A 16,414-nucleotide genomic window follows, 5' to 3' on the forward strand; every position below is an offset into this window, starting at 1 on the left:
GATACGTGTCCCGGTGCAGCTAGTTGTGTGTAGTCACACAGAAAGATATTCCAACGCTCTTCCTTATAGTGCTCTAGTTGCACTGGGACACTTTGTCCAATCAATTGATCCAGGCTGTTCATTTGGTTCAACTTCGATTTTATGGCCGATCATACAAACAAAACTACGTCATCAATATTGGTCTTAATTAATATAGACGGTCAAAATTATTTAAAAAATGTAGGTCCCATCAAAAACTTGCATGGATTGCTTGTGATTCCAAGGAATCAATTTTGATAGCCAATTTTAACCATCCCATCCATTACTTCCAAAATGGATAGCCCTAGAAAGTAAGGCCAAATCAAAGGTGAATTAGATTATCCAATCATTATTATTTTTGCACGTTACTTATGAAATGTGTTTTGGACTTAATGGACGTACAGTTCAGATCAAGTGAATGGGTTGTCCAGGTAAACCGATGAAACAAGCTAGGAGGGTTTCAGCTATCCATACGAACCGTATACAAGAGGCATCTCCCATTAGAAAATATTACGCCCTGAACAAATAGGTTCCATATACAAGCTCGCTAGCCCAATCAAATTAAAAAATATAATAAAATAATAATAATAATAATTAGAAAAAGAAAAGAAAAGCAAGCGACAAACAACGTAACAGCCCATGCTATCTTGAGTAGCCCAATTGCAATTCAAGATAACCGATTAGCCAAATGCTGACACCGGCGCCTATCAATGACAAAACTGTTAGCCCCACCTTTGCAACTATAAATACCCACTTTGAGTCCCACTCATTCAACACTCATACACACATACCACACACATACATTGTATTATTCAAGAAAGATGAAGGGTGTAGCGGTATGTGTCTTGATGGTGCTAGCTGTGGCCCACCTGATGGTCGAGCCCGGCCACGCCATCGCATGTGGTGATGTGACCAAATGCATAGGACCATGTGTTCCCTTCCTGACAGGGTCACAGCCAAATCCAGGCAACGCGTGCTGTGCCGGCGTCAATCAGCTTAAGGGCTTGGCACCCACCACTGCCGACAGGCGTGCTGCATGTGCCTGCGTGAAAACTGCTGCAGCCAACTTCAAAAACCTAAACGCCGACGCAGTGAGCTCATTACCGGCCCAGTGTGGCACACCCCTCCCCTTCCCCATCAACAAGGATACCAATTGCGAAATGTACGTAAGCGCATTTTTTCTCTTTTCACCCTTCATTAAAAATAAATAAATAAATAAATAAATAAATAATCTTGAGAATTTGACCCTTATAACTTTTGGAAATAGAATAGAACAATACAATATTTCCAAAAGTTGAAATACAATAAGTACTCGCAAGTATTTTTGTTAGTCCATTTCCAAATTGAGAAGCATTAGTTTTGGATTTATCTTATTATATATGTACAGTATCCGACCTTACAGTGGACCACTCGTTGATGATCACCTGGGGCCGCACCATTACCCTAAGTGATACCATCGGCTTTCCATCGATTCTGGCATTGTGTTCTATGCTGCTCGATGAGTGGATGGCCTGCTATTATTCTATCAGGAGATCATCATGGTATGGCCCACTTTTGCATGGCTTGGATATTATACATATGTGACACGTTGTTGGGAAGGAAATGGCTGTACGTGAAAGTTCAAATAGTACTGCCACTGTATGTGATCATTTCTCAATCATCCCTTGGAATATTATGGTTTCTGCGGGAAGTAATAACTAGTGCCACTGTGTCAACCAAGTAGGACACATGACAAGCCGTCTAGTGCTGGGGCACTCTGTGGATGGAACCGGTCACAAAAATTACGCTGGTCCCATCATCTGGCAAGCCACCCTGCATAAAAAAAATGGACGGTTTAAATCAGTCCGATCCTACATTCAGATTTGACTCGGATACACAACACACTTAACATGTGGGCACCAATGATTCCTCTTTAAGTTGATATATCTTTTATTCAATGAATTTTTAGAATGCTGAGGAAGAGCACTGACCATTTCATGCAATGCTATTCATGCAGAATCCCTTGAATTGGAGTTTGTTTGAGGGAGAAATAAAGAGAGGAGTGTGCTAGCGCGTCGCTACCTTATCTACCAAGCACATGATCATGGTGAATGGATATGTAATGAGAAATAAGTTGCTTTAGGATGTATTAGGCTTACGTATGTATGGACTTTCATCTTCCGTATGAAGCTGATATTGGATGAAATGGTGGTAACCAGGTCTCTCTGTGTATGCAAGAACCTTGGTCAGTAGAAACTTGATGTTTAACGATGTTTAATAAAAGTGGGTCCGGATCTACTGCAAAGCTCCGTGGAGTGGGTACGTATATATTTTCTATACCCATGGCATTTTCATCGAATAAATTGTATCTCTTTCCAATTTATATTTGCAGGTAGGAATCCCTTTGAGGGTAGTTTGGGCGGTGGTAAATGGTTTAAGTTGTAAATATTTATTAATAAATCATTTACAAACTGTAAATGTCACACCCCAGACTCGGAAATCGGGCTTACAAAATTCTTGATGGCCGAATCTGACACCAACAACCTTCATAGTACCCTATTCTTAGAGCCTGGCACCTATACGCTAAGTTCCGATCTTGGAATCCTACAAGGAAGATTTCTATAACATAAGTTTGTTTCATAATCAGCATAACCCACAAATAATAACCACAAGAGCATCATCTCAAAATCCACTAAGAATGAAAACTTTTACAAGGTGCATAAAGGGCAAGATATAATGACTATAAAAGAACTCCAAAAGCTCCGCGGCATGCTCCTGCTTCTGCTCAGCTACTGTCTAGTGTCACTTGCATGCATCAATCATGCATAAGCTTATAGAAAGCTTAGAAGGTGGTGTAAGTGTGTACAGGACAGGTGCCAAGTATGCAATATCAAAGTATACGGAATATGCTAGCAAGACTATGAATACCACCAACCGTAAAAAGGCTATGCAATACAAGGCTAGAATGCCATCAGCCATACCAAGGCTATACAATACCAAACATGAATGCTATCAGCCATCTTAAAGCTATACGATGCGGGGCCTATATAGCTAAATGTCATATGCAATATGCAATGTAATCATGCCAGTCCTCATATCAAGTCCACATAATAGTACAGTTCCTCTATGGGAAATCACCGAGGCCAAATATACTCCACACTGACTGCCGCCTCCCTAGCCTCTCAGCCCAGCGATCGGAAAAGACCTCACTACCTGCCTGTAGTTTGTCAATACCTGCTCGGTTCGTCGATAGAGGACCCATTTGTGAGTTGGTCAAACTCAGCTTAGCTTACACCCCCTCACTCGAGCGTGTAAGGCTACACCCCCTTCCAATCGATCACAACATAGTGGGAGACGCGGCCTAATGGTATTCGGCACTGGCTCTCATGTTTCCACTTGGTTTAGATGTTGGATCATCTTCTGTTATCAAAAAAGTTCTGGGACTTTCACCCAAGGACATCCTACGTGCCCACAGTGCTAGAACCAAGTATTTCTCGTGTCCAAACTTGGCCATCCACGATGTACTTGTGGAGACTACAACCCTATTGATGCTAGGGCGAATAATAACGGTGCCATGCAAATGTGAGATGCATGAATCATACCAATCAACCATGCATCAGTTCTGCGCATACATCGCACTCAAGTGGGGCAACTCTGCTTAGGAAGACCCATAAATAATATGCCCAATGGCACATACCATGATCAATCACTCCCCAACCAAGCATACATATGATGTACATGAGAATGAAGATAAACTAAGTATGACATGCGTTAATGTTGTACTCTCCTCTCAATAGGGTTGGGTCTAGGTACTTAAATGATTTTACATGGTATGGAAGAAGCATAACCAATAGTGGGGGCCCAATAATTTGGGGTAGCCCATAAAGTCTAGGTAAGCAATACTACGAGCCCAATAGATGAGAATGAACCTGTCAAAGGGCCTAGAGGGGATTTTGAAAAGGCCAAGTTATATGTCCTCGGGGGGGGAGAGAATAGGACAATGCCAAATTTAAAATAATAACAACAGAATTAAATAATGAGATAGCCAAATAAAGGAAATCAATTCACAATGCTGAAATGAAAGACAACCTCAATAAACAAGTAATGAGAGGTTGATACAAATGTTGTTCTAAGAACAACCTTACACCATAAAAATCAAAGGTTTATAGCAGGACAACCTTATTTCTAGAACGTTCTTCGTATCAAAAAATTAAACTGAAGAGGAATAAATAAATAGCAAGGAATTGAAATAAATTGCAAGAATTTAAATCTAAATTATTACAACATTCCCCCCCGTGCTTGAAATGTAAACATTACAACATTCACATCCACACATACATTCCATAAACTTGAATGATAAAAGATAGGAAATATAACTCACACATCCACAAAACACAAAGAGTTATAGTGGTTCACAGCCATATAGCTTGCTACTCCACTCCTAATATCCTCACACAGGGGATATTAGCGTTCACTATGAAAATAGATTTCATAGGTTCACCTAAAATCATCACAATTGTGTCTTTCAAATAGGCTTACACAATTCAAAAACCCCACTTCTGAGTTTTCCTGACTCTCCTCAGATAACCACTTGATTGAGATTTTTCTAGCTTAATCTCAAACAAAAACCAAAATGAAGGAAATTTACAATACAGTAAAATACCTGGATTTCTCCTATTGTAGCAGCTCGGAAGAACCAATCGAAGTAGAAGTTCGAATGTGGAAGTTCAATGTCCAATACTCAATTTGAAATGGTTTTAGGTTCTAATTAATTTTAAATTAAACCAGTTGGGCTACCTATATTTGATTTTGATTTCAAGAAGAAGGAATACAACAATTTCTCTTTTCAATTTAGATTGGAATATAGAAACAAAATCAAATTAATAAAGCTAATAAAAGAGAATATTAAATATGCACAATGCAGCTTAAAAATGAACACAAACTTTTCTCAGAGTGATGCCTTGATTTTACTTGAAATTCGATGTTAAACTCTGAAATTTGTGTTCTATTTATAGTTGAAGAAATCTCATCTGCGACTGGTCCTGAGGACACTACGACTGGTCATAGAAGAACAAATTTTTGAAATTTTAAGTGCGATCGGATAAAACCGTTTCACGACTAGTTGTAGGGTGTCCACAACTGGTCGTGAGCCCTCCATGACTAGTTGTGAGCATCTTACGACTGGTCGTGAGAAACCAGGAACAGTTTCTAAAATTTGAGTCGTAGGTCCAGGACTAGTCATAGGACGAGTCGTGCACTGTTCACACGAACGGTCGAATAGAATCTAGGACTGGTCGTAGCTCAACCAAAAAATTTCAAAAATTTGCAACAACTTAGGACTGGTCTTGGAATTTATTGGACTGGTCGAGCCAGAGCTAAGACTAGTCGAACAGAGTTTAGGACTAGTCTTAGAACAGTCCAAATACATGTAAAGTAATTCAATTTGAGTTATGTATACAAGATGACCTACCCTAAAGTCAATCTAAGGTCAATCATAGCTTGAAAGTGAGGTATGATTTTTGAGACTTCAGTTCTTCAGATGATAGTTGACCTTTGAAGATTGCGAAGCTTGAGATCTCTCTCCTTGATGTAACATTGAGCTTGAGATCTTCTAGAACTTGAATTACACTTAATCTTGAGTTGTACTTCTTGTAGCTTGAATTACACTTGACTTGGGTCTTGAACAAGATCACTTCTTCCGTTGTAGCTTGTATTTGCATTTCTTGAAATGGTTTGAAGTAGTTTTTCATTCTTGACTTGAAGCAAAGTGTTTAGAGAGGTGATGTAATGTCTTGATCATATATACCAATGAGCTACACATGACATAGATTGATGTTTTGGCACCATAAAATTTGACAACCAAATGAGCATAAAACCATAGCACTTACAGGTTCACAATGTGGACATTTAATCACCATTGTTCCCTAGAAGGCAGGCCAACAAGGAACCTAGCTAAAACAAGGCCCAAGGCCCGGATACAACCATAAAAAGAAAATATGCAGCAATCCATAACATCTCATAACACATGATGGGCTTTAAGAAATGGCCCAAAGCCTACATACATCAATGTGGACTCAATGGGGGCAAACTACGGCCCAAGTATCAACGAATACATACATTATGTTGGCTCTCATGGGCAGCTCATATGCCCCAAAACAAATGGCTAAGGTACTTTTAACTTTCACTTTGTGGGCCTTATAGGTCAGCCCAAAAGTTGGTAAATTGGATGGGTTATAAAGATACAATCACATACACCATAGTGGGCTTACAACCAGCCCATAAGGCCCAACACAATGGATGGGTAGCACTTGCATTGAAAAAGTACTAAGGCTGGACGTTTAACCCTTCTGGGCCTGCCTAGACGCCCAAAAAAAAAAAAAAAAAAATCTAGGCAGCAAGGTCTGAATTCAATCAAATGGGTATTGGGCCGTACAAGACACAATTGGGGCCCAAAACCTCAGAAAAATACAAGTATGGTGTATATACATAACACCCTCAATCTGGTGGGCCTCACAACTCCAAAACATACAACTATATGCAGCAATTTCGAGCCCTAACTGGAAATCCAGCCTACCTAACTTCCTGGGCCTGCTAGAGTCCAGCAAAATAGATTATTTGGATAAAATAAACACTCCATAGTGGCTCATACATGTTACGAAGGGCCCCACCAGATGGAAGGTATGAATATAACTCCTGCCGCTGGACTACAAGTCCAGCAGCGCCCAACCCAGCATGGACGTTCCAAGGGGGGCCTAGATGGCCTGACAAAATACATATAAGGTGGGCCCCAACTCTGGACATTCCACCAAGGGTGGGCCACGTCCAGGTGGGCCACACAACTGAGGACGGTTGGGATTTAACACATCATCAAGGTGGGCCAAAAAGGAGGGTGGATAGTCAGCCCTCCTACTGGACGTTAGCTCAGTTTGGGCGTCCAGCAGGTGGGCAGCTAGCCCAGCTGTGGTGTCCCATAGATGGACAGCCTAGATATTCTACCAATGATTAAGGTGGGTCCCAGTAAGGTGGGTCACAAGGAAGGTAAGGGAGAAGCCATACATGCATATAAACAGAAATAAAAAATCTGGACAACAAGGTTTTTAAATAAAAATCTGTTGTTGGAATGTTGTTGTCCCCATCTTGTACACCCAATGGAGTGGGGTCCACATGAGTGGCCCACCATCCCCAAAACAAGCTGATATGTATGTTTTTCCTTCATGCAGGATTGCTGGGCGGTCAAGAAACTTAGACCGTCTAGCCCTCTTGAGCTTGCTCCATAAGGCTCCAATCAAGGGTGGATGCAAAGGGTTTCATCACACATCAGGGTAGAGTCCACACATCAGAGGAATACCCAAAAATCAAGGAGAAAGAAGAGCTATAAACAGGGCTTAATCTTTATACAAAACCATACAGCAATGGGCCAGAAATCTGGACAGCAACATGTTGCTGTCCATTCCAGCCCAATGGGTAATAGATCAGGGGATTTATCTCAGATTCATCAAGGTGGGGTCTACCTAGATGGATCACACATACTCCAGACCAAAGCCCCCTTTCAATACAACTATATAATCAAGCCTAATGGCCATCCAAATCATGCAAACCATGATGGGCTTGGACATCCAGCAGCTTGGGCCTGGACGTCCCTACAGCTGGACGGTCTGGAAGAATGGACACATCAGGTGGGCCACACACATCAGAAAACCAAAGAAAGGGGAGAGAGAAGAAAAGAGAAAGAAGATCTCGGCCATAGGGAGGACTCTCTACCAATATGAGTCCTCCTCAAGTAATCACAACCATATGAACAAATACACATGGATCCCATGCATGCATGGGCCCTAAAATAAAAAATCTGAGGTGGGGATACCATTCCCACCATGGGTGTAGGGTCTAGATGACCCAACAAACTATAGATTAAAGGAAAAAGCTCATGATGGGGTCCATGGAGAATGGCCCCATCATGGCAACATGCATGCACAAAGTGAGCCATTGGACACACTCATGGAGTCATATAGGATCTCCACCATTGATTGGTGGGTCCTACACACTCCCAAGCAAAGGAAAGAAAGATCCATATAAGAAAAATGAAAGAACTAAACCTAGAAGAGCACCCACCTTAAAGCTTATCCATCTTCTTCTATACTTGGGTTCTCTAGCTCTAATGGGGTAGTTTCAATGGTAGGGATGGGTTTTAGAGGGTTAGATTGGGAGAGATCTGGCTTCGAAGGGCCTGGAGGGATAGGTTCTCATGGAATGCCAAGGTCTCTCTCTTGGTTTGCTAAAGGAGAGAAATGAGGGAAATAAGAGAGAAGGAAGGGAAGTGATAGGTTGTAAGAGGGTAATGATGGGTTTGTGAGAGCATAGGGAAGAGAAGAAAGCATGCTTGAACTTATTACATGTAAGGCATGCTTATAGGGGTGATGTCATCATCCTAGTCTAGATGGGTTAGGGTGATGATGTCATGTATTGGAGGTTGTGTAAAGATCTCTCTCTACTTGGAATCCTACGGCCCTGCAACGTGTAGTTTATGGCTGAGATTATGCACGGGTCATATCTCTTAATCTACACCTCGGATTGGCGCATGAGACACAGAGTTGGAACCGTGGTGACAATGCGGTCGCAGTCACAATGGCATAGGTTTTTGGTCGAATTGGTTTGGGTTTACAGGGCAGGACTTAGGGATGATCGCAAATACTACCTACAAGTCACGGGTCGTCAGAATTCGACCGGAAGGACCGAGGGACCTAATAGAATGGAATGGATACTAGGTTATGGGTCTGATAGCTCTCCCCTCCTAAAAAAAATTGTCCTCGAAATTTTACAGGACAAAACAAAGGAAGAAGACAAAACATTATCACATATATAACAATCAATACAAGGCAATACATGACACAATATAATCAATCACTCGACAAACAAATGGGGATAGCGCTCTTTAATCCTAGCTTCACACTCCCAAGATGCCTCTGCCTCAGAATGTTGACCCTACTGAACCTTCACTAGAAGAATGACCTTGGTCCGAAGAACTTGCTCCTTCCGATCAAGGATACGAATCGCCTGCTCAATATAAGAAGGATCCTCACGGACCTCAAGAGGTTGCCAATCAATCACAGGAATAATGTTTGATCCCCACTTCCACAACATCAAAACATGGAAAATGTTGTGGATACTAGACAACTCAGAAGGTAAGGCAAGCCTGTAGGCCACGGCGCCCACGTGCCCGGTCACCTTGAAAGGTCATATGAATCTCGGGGCAAGCTTGCCCTTCGCTCTAAATTGAATCATGCCCTTCATGGGCGAGACTTTGAGATACACCCTGTCTCCAACTGCAAACTCTAGGGGATGATGCCGACGATCAGCAAAACTCTTCTGTCGGTTCTGAGCTGTGCGCATCCTCAACCCGATGATGTCGATTACCTCTGATGATTGCTTTACAAGCTAGGGACCTAGGAGACGCCGCTCTCCAACCTCGCTCCAATAACTAAGAAATCTGTACGGTCTATCATATAATGCCTCAAAAGGAGCCATGCCAATGGTCACCTGATAGCTATTATTGTACACGAACTCCGCTAGGCACAAATAATGCTTATCCCAACTACTTACGAAGTCGATCACGCAAGCTTTGAGCATATCCTCAAGAATCTGGTTAACCCTCTCGGTCTGTCCATCGGTCTGCGGATGAAACGCAGTGCTGAGCTGCAAAACAGTCCCCATCGCTAACTGGAACCTCCTCCAAAACTGAGACCTGAATCAAAGGTCTTGGTCAGAAATGATCGAAACGGGAATATCGTGCAATCTCACAATCTCCTCGATGAATATCCTTGTAAGCTGATCCAATGTCCAGGTCGCATGAATCGGAATAAAATGTACCAATTTTGTTAGACGATCAATGACAACTCAAATGGCATCGTGACCGCGATGAGTCCTCGGCAAACCCATGATAAAATTAGTGGATACGTGCTCCCACTTTCACAACGAAACACTCAACAGCTGCAACGGACCAGGGGGTCTATGCTGTTCGGCCTTGACACGCTGTCATGTGTCACACTCGGCAACAAAGCTGGAAATCTGGTGCTTCATCCCCGACCAAAAATACTGCCTCCTCATATCGCGATACATCTTCATGGAGCCCAGGTGGATAGTAAGTCGCGATCGGTGTGCCTCGATCATCAGATCTCTATACAACCCTGGCACCTCCGAAATGCATAATCGGCCTTTGAAACGAAGTCCACCATCGAAACCAATCTGCCAGTCTGACTGCTCTACAGATGCAGTCTCTGCTCGGTAACGCTGTAACGACTCGTCTGTCTGCTGAGCCCCGATTACCCTTGTGAGAAGAGAGGGTTGAATCAACAAGCTCAATAGCTAAACAATGGAAGATTGCTGACTAAACTCGAAGTCGTACTCTGCTACATCCTCGAGCATCTTTCACTCCTGAACCATCATCTATGCCACCAAACATCGTGGCTGATGGCTGAGCGCATCCACCACCACGTTCGCCTTGCTCGAGTGGTACTGAAGGTCAAAATCATAGTCCTTCAAGAGCTCCATCTAGTGCCTCTATCTCATATTTAGCTCCAACTGAGAAAATAGATACTTCAAGCTCTTGTGGTTAGAGAAGAGCTCGAACCCAACCCCATAAAGATAGTGCCTCCATACTTTGAGTGCGAAAATAACTGATGTTAACTCCAGATCATGCTGGGGTAGTGACGCACGAGCCACTGGTTTTCTGTGCTATATCTGGATAGCACCCAATCTAACTCTTGAGGCATTCGTAAAAACAATAAATCCATCACTCTCAGAGGGAAGAGTGAGGACAGGAGCGGACGTGAGGTGGTCCTTCAGCTCCATAAATACCTGCTCATAGGCGTCACTCCAAACAAGCTCGGTACCCTTCCGAGTCAACCTGGTCAGCGGTGCTGCAATGCGGGAGAATCTCTCAATATATTGCCGATAATATCCCACCAGACTAAGAAAACTGTGGATCTTGGATACATTCGTGGGCTGACCCCACTGACATACTGCATCTACCTTCGACGGGTTCACAGCGTCACCCTCCTTCGTCACCACATGACCGAGGAACTTTACCTCATCTTGCCAGAACTCACACTTCTCCAGCTTTGCATAGAGTTGGTGGGCATGGAGGGTCTGCAAAATAATCTACAAATGCTACTTGTGGTCCTCACGGGTCCTCGAATAGATCAAAATGTCATCAATGAAAACCACAACAAACTGATCAAGGTAAGGCTGGAAGATCTCATTCATCAACTACATAAAGACGGCGGGCGCATTTGTCAATCCGATGGACATAACCTGAAACTCAAAATGGCCATAGCGTGTCTGGAAGGCGGTCTTCGGGATGTCCTCCTCTCGGACCTGAATTTGATGATAGCTAGAACGCAGATCAATTTTTAAAAGAATTGTGCACCCTACAGCTAATCAAATAAATCGTCGATCCTCGGGCACAGGTATTTATTCTTGATCGTGACCCTGTTGAGCTCACATTAATTCACGTAGAGCTTCAATGAGCCATCCTTCTTCTTCACGAATAATACCGGGGCTCCCTACGGTGAACTGCTTTGACGGATAAAGCCTAACTCCTACAACTCGTCCAACTGCTCCTACAGTTCCCATAACTCCATCGATGCTAAACGATATGGGACCTTCGAGATAAGCGTGGTACCGGACACAAGATCAATATGGAACTCAATCTACCGGTGCGACGGCAATCCTGAAATCTCCTGAAACACGTTGAGGAAATCACAAATAATCGACAACTGATCGATGCACACAACTACTGACTCCTCTACTGCACATGCCATCAAATTAGACAACGACTCTCCTCTAGGCTCGACAACAAACTGGAACAACGGCAAGCCAGGTATACAGAACGTGACTATCCTTACGGAGTGTTGAGGGTCAAATACTGCATATTAGACCCCAATTATTTCCTGAATTTACAAGCATGATGCCGGTTAATGACCTGATTTAATCGTATTTGTGATGCAGAGTATGTTTACGAGCATGGGATGGAAAAGATGTTAAAAGCATGGATTTAAAGCTCAGGCATTACCAAGGGCAAGGGACGGACTCCAGGGGACAAAGATCGAAGAAATTACATGACAGGGGTCCGAGAAAATTGAGAAACTGAAACTCAAGTGGCCTGAAAGTTAGCCAGATTGCAAGATCACAAGGTTTCCACCATCCGCTTGGTTCGAAACTTCATACATGGCCTGAGGACCAAAAACTAACCGTACACGTCAAATTTCAGCCATTGGATCCTCGTGAAAGTGGCTAAACTAATAGATCAGTCTATAAAACCTTGATTTGGGGCCCACCCACTGTCCAGATACGCTTTAACTTCGGCCCCCACGGCTCAAATGAAAGGGGGAACAAGATGGATGGTGTGGATTTCTCATAATCATCATACAGTGTACATAGTACACTTTTTGCACTAAGACGTGCATGGCAACAGGGACGTCTCTTCTTCAAAAAAAAAACAGAACTCTGTTTCTGGTATGAAACAGAGACTGCGAATGATCTCAGTGGGCCATCATCATGGTCTAAATGCTCAATCCGAGCCGTCCATCATGCAGAGGGGCTCGATTTAGCTAAACCCATGTTGACTTTATGCACTCATGCACGCACACGTGTTGGTTTCAATGGTCACAAATGGACTGCCCTACAACTATTGCAGCTGATTTCTTTCGTGGGTCACGCCGAATCTGATCCAAAACCATCCCTTCCCAACTGAAATTTCGAGAGGAATTCAATGGACGGCTTGGATCTCTCATTTGAAATAGACAGTGGACCCCACCATCGTCACAGCGTAATAGCTACGCTCCCTGTTTTGCGTCCGGAAAAATCGAAAATTTCGGACTGTTTTGCGAATTTGGCGAGGATCGGTCCGACGATCTGAGCCGTTCAAAACCTCTCCAAGGAAGTGCTGAACTGTGGCAAGAAGACTGAACGTCTTAAGATTGGTTTTGTTGGCCGAAAAGATGAGCCGATGCAAGGCAGTTTCCAAGCTGGCTGACTGCGTGCTGCGGAAGGAGATGACGCACTCCGCGTCCGACTCCAACTCGGTCGGTTCCTTGCAACCGACCCATCTAGCGACGCCTCTCTAATATAAGGAAGAAAAGAGAGGGAGCTTAGAGGAGAAAAACGTGAAGGAAGGGAGAGAGGCTTTGGACGAGCAGGGCTGCCAGACCGTGGGACTAAACGTGGCTGAATTTTTATTTTTTTTTTGTTTGGCTGGGAAGCTGGTAGCGTGTGGAGAAAAGAAAAGGAAGAAAAGAAGAAAAAGCTGAGGAGAAGCTAGAACGGAGAGAGAGAGTGAAGCAGCCTGGTTTTTATTCCTCTTTTCCTTTATATTTCTTTTAAGATTTAGCCCATTCATGTGTGGCTAAACCTCTTAGATAGGGCTAAGAGGTGAAGCCTGTAGCGAGATGGGAGATTCTACTTTGAGCCTTTAAAATTCATACACTGAATTTGATTTAGTTGATTATTAAAGGAATATTTTTCTTAGTCTTTAATGGTCTGTTGTGACTGAAATTACAATAGGTTTGCAATGGCTTTGAATATTTCTTTTCTCTTTTAATGTTTATGACGTCAGGAGGCCCTGTTGTTCACCATCGTCTCCTGGGCATGGTTGGATGATAGCACCCTTCCTAACCTTCATAGCATGTTGATTGATTGGTTGGTGATTAGTTTAATTCTGTTGTTAACTTTGTCTCCTGGGTATGGTTTGGTGATGGAATCCATTCTAATTCATATACCATTCTCGTAAAGCCTAAATCAAGTAAATTCAGTTTGATTTCCATGATTCCTGATGCAAGCATAAGATCTCCCTGATCTCTACAAGTGGATCCTCTGAATCCCTAGTTTCCTTCCTCTGAATTCCTTAAAGTTTTAAATAATTATTCCACAATTATTCCTTAAAATTCTATTTGGTTAGATCATATCTTAGTCTAGTTCTAGTTCTACTTGGTTTCAGATAACGTACAGGTATCAGTCCCTGTGGATTCGACCTCGGTCTTACCGAGTTTATTACTACATCACAACCCTATACTTGGGGAGTGAACAAGTTTTTGGCGCCGTTGCCGGGGATTGATGGCTACGTTTTTCTAAAATTAATTAGTTTTAGAATTAGGTTAAGATTAGGATTTTACTAACTTTAGGTTAAAAGTTTTTATTTTATTTTTAGAAACTAACCTGTTTTCCTGTTTTGTAGGATCCTGAAATAACTTCTAAATTGGTAATCCCTTTCTAATTCCTCTACTTTTTCTATTTTTAGAATTATTATTTGAGTTTTAGAAATTTTCTATTTTCTAGTATTTTTCTATTTTTAGGAACTAGTTTATTTTTAGAAACTTTCCTCTTTTGTTTTTAGAAACTTGGTTAGTTATTTCCTTTTTTTAGAGTTTCTTTCTAATTTTAGAAACTAACTCATCTTTCCTTTATTTTTAGAAATTTTCTAATTCTGGAACTTTCCTTTTTAGAAACTAACTTTCTATTTTTATTAACTTTCTAATTCTAACTCTTTTAGAATCTAACTTTGTTTCCTAATTTATTTTTAGAAATTTTCTACTTGTAAACTTTTTGTTTAAAAACTAATATTACTTTAGAATTTTTAGATTTAGAAACTAATTTCTGTTGTTTTCTTTTGCAGGATCTTAATATAAGAATCTCTAGTCTGGTAACATCTTTCTAACTTCTCCTCTTACTTTATGTATTGCTGTAGGATTTTTCTTTCTTCTAGGATTAGACTCAGAGTTAGGGTTCTACCATGGAAGCGTGGGTACGTGCATATGTCGAGATGGATAAGAGATATTGGGGAATGCCTGAGGATTGTGGAATTCAACGTATACCTCAAGATTTTTCTCCATCGAGAACAGACATTGAGAACCGACTAGAACGTTATGTTCCATCGGTTAATAGAGCCGTATACGATCGTAATTATGAAAATGAGGATTATTATCAACCATCATATCCTCCCATGTATGATCAGTATGACTATTACCAGGGGAAACCTCAAAATTTGGGAGATGAACCAACTATATGTTATAATGATTATCCTCTTGGATACCCTACCACTGATATCTAACCAGAAACAATCCAAGAGGATTCAGCTCAGCGTAGCCTGGCTTATCTCGCGGAAATGAGAAAATCGTTGGAAGCGCTTAATTCGCGCCTTGATAAGATAGAGGAGGCTCGGTTATCTCAGCCACAATTCATTCTAGAAATACAATGCGAGAAAAGTGATCCTAACTCGCTTTTGAAGAACTCTGAAATTACAAATGAGGAGTTGGATTCCATTAATGAGCATACGGTTCAATTTCCCGATGAGTTGATCTCGATGACTGTTTAAAGGAATGGTCAAGATACGTGGGTATCTTTCAAATACAATGATGATGACACACTTTCCTCACATGACACACAGGATCTCAATGATGAGGTAGAGGTTAGTTTTTTCAAACCTCAATCGAACTTAGGTGTAGAATGTGAGGAGAGCAACCCCATCCCAAGTGTGTACTGCACGGAATTAGACGATGATGTGTATTGGGATGATGATCATGAATGTACAGCCCAGAATCCCCTAGAATCAATCTCAAGTTTAGTCCAGGTCAATGATCAAGACATACACGAAGTGGTCGTTCATAATGAGCCACTCCCCTCACTTGACATGTCTGATTTTAAGGTGGAGGATGAGCCCCTTACAATCGACCCTTTTAATTCTTGTGAAACATGTTTGGACTACTCCTCTAAATTAAATGATGATGTGATTTGGGAGAAGGACGAGTTGCTCGCTACGACCTTGGAAATTGAAACCACTAAGTTGAGGCCATCATCTGAGCTGTACACGTTTGACAATTCAACGCCTCAATTGAATAGTTTTAATGAACAAAATGATCACATCGATGCTTCTCCTATTGATTTTCAATCTATCTGTGTAGGGCTGGAGCAAGAGAGCACACCTCCGTTTACCTTTAAAAACAATGGATTCCTTGGGCAGATCATCACGAGCTTTAATGTGGAACATAAGTCATGCTCAACTGAATGTTCCAACTTTTTGGATGATTGTTTGGCACACTTTGCAGATTCAAATGATCCCATGATAAGAGACATAGTGAATGCCTTGCAAGACAACATCTCGGTAGTCATCACTAACCGAGAGAACCCTTACTCTGAAGCCCCTTCTTCCACAGATCCTGAATGTTTACCATTAGGGGAGGAGGAGCTGAAAATTGAACTAAAGTTTGCTACTTCGGAATGTGTTGAGACTACACCACTTCCTGAAAATTTTTCTCAATTTGATCTACCTGTAGTCTCTGATTCACCATGGGATACTAACTTTGCAACTTTTTCTGACACAGGTGAATCATATATACTTTGGATACCTCAAGCGAATCAACAGCAAAAT

General features: G+C 41.9%; 1 long non-coding RNA gene across 1 annotated transcript; it reads left to right on the forward strand.

The window, feature by feature from the left end:
• Window positions 1–613: 613 nt before the first annotated feature.
• On the forward strand, window positions 614–2,380 carry LOC131238659 (uncharacterized). The gene is made up of 2 exons (XR_009168024.1): window positions 614–1,180; window positions 2,015–2,380. It is a non-coding gene; the product is annotated as an uncharacterized LOC131238659 (long non-coding RNA).
• The last annotated feature ends 14,034 nt before the right edge of the window (window positions 2,381–16,414 follow it).

Source organism: Magnolia sinica, chromosome 1 (assembly GCF_029962835.1).
Source record: "Magnolia sinica isolate HGM2019 chromosome 1, MsV1, whole genome shotgun sequence".
Taxonomy (NCBI): Eukaryota; Viridiplantae; Streptophyta; class Magnoliopsida; order Magnoliales; family Magnoliaceae; genus Magnolia; species Magnolia sinica.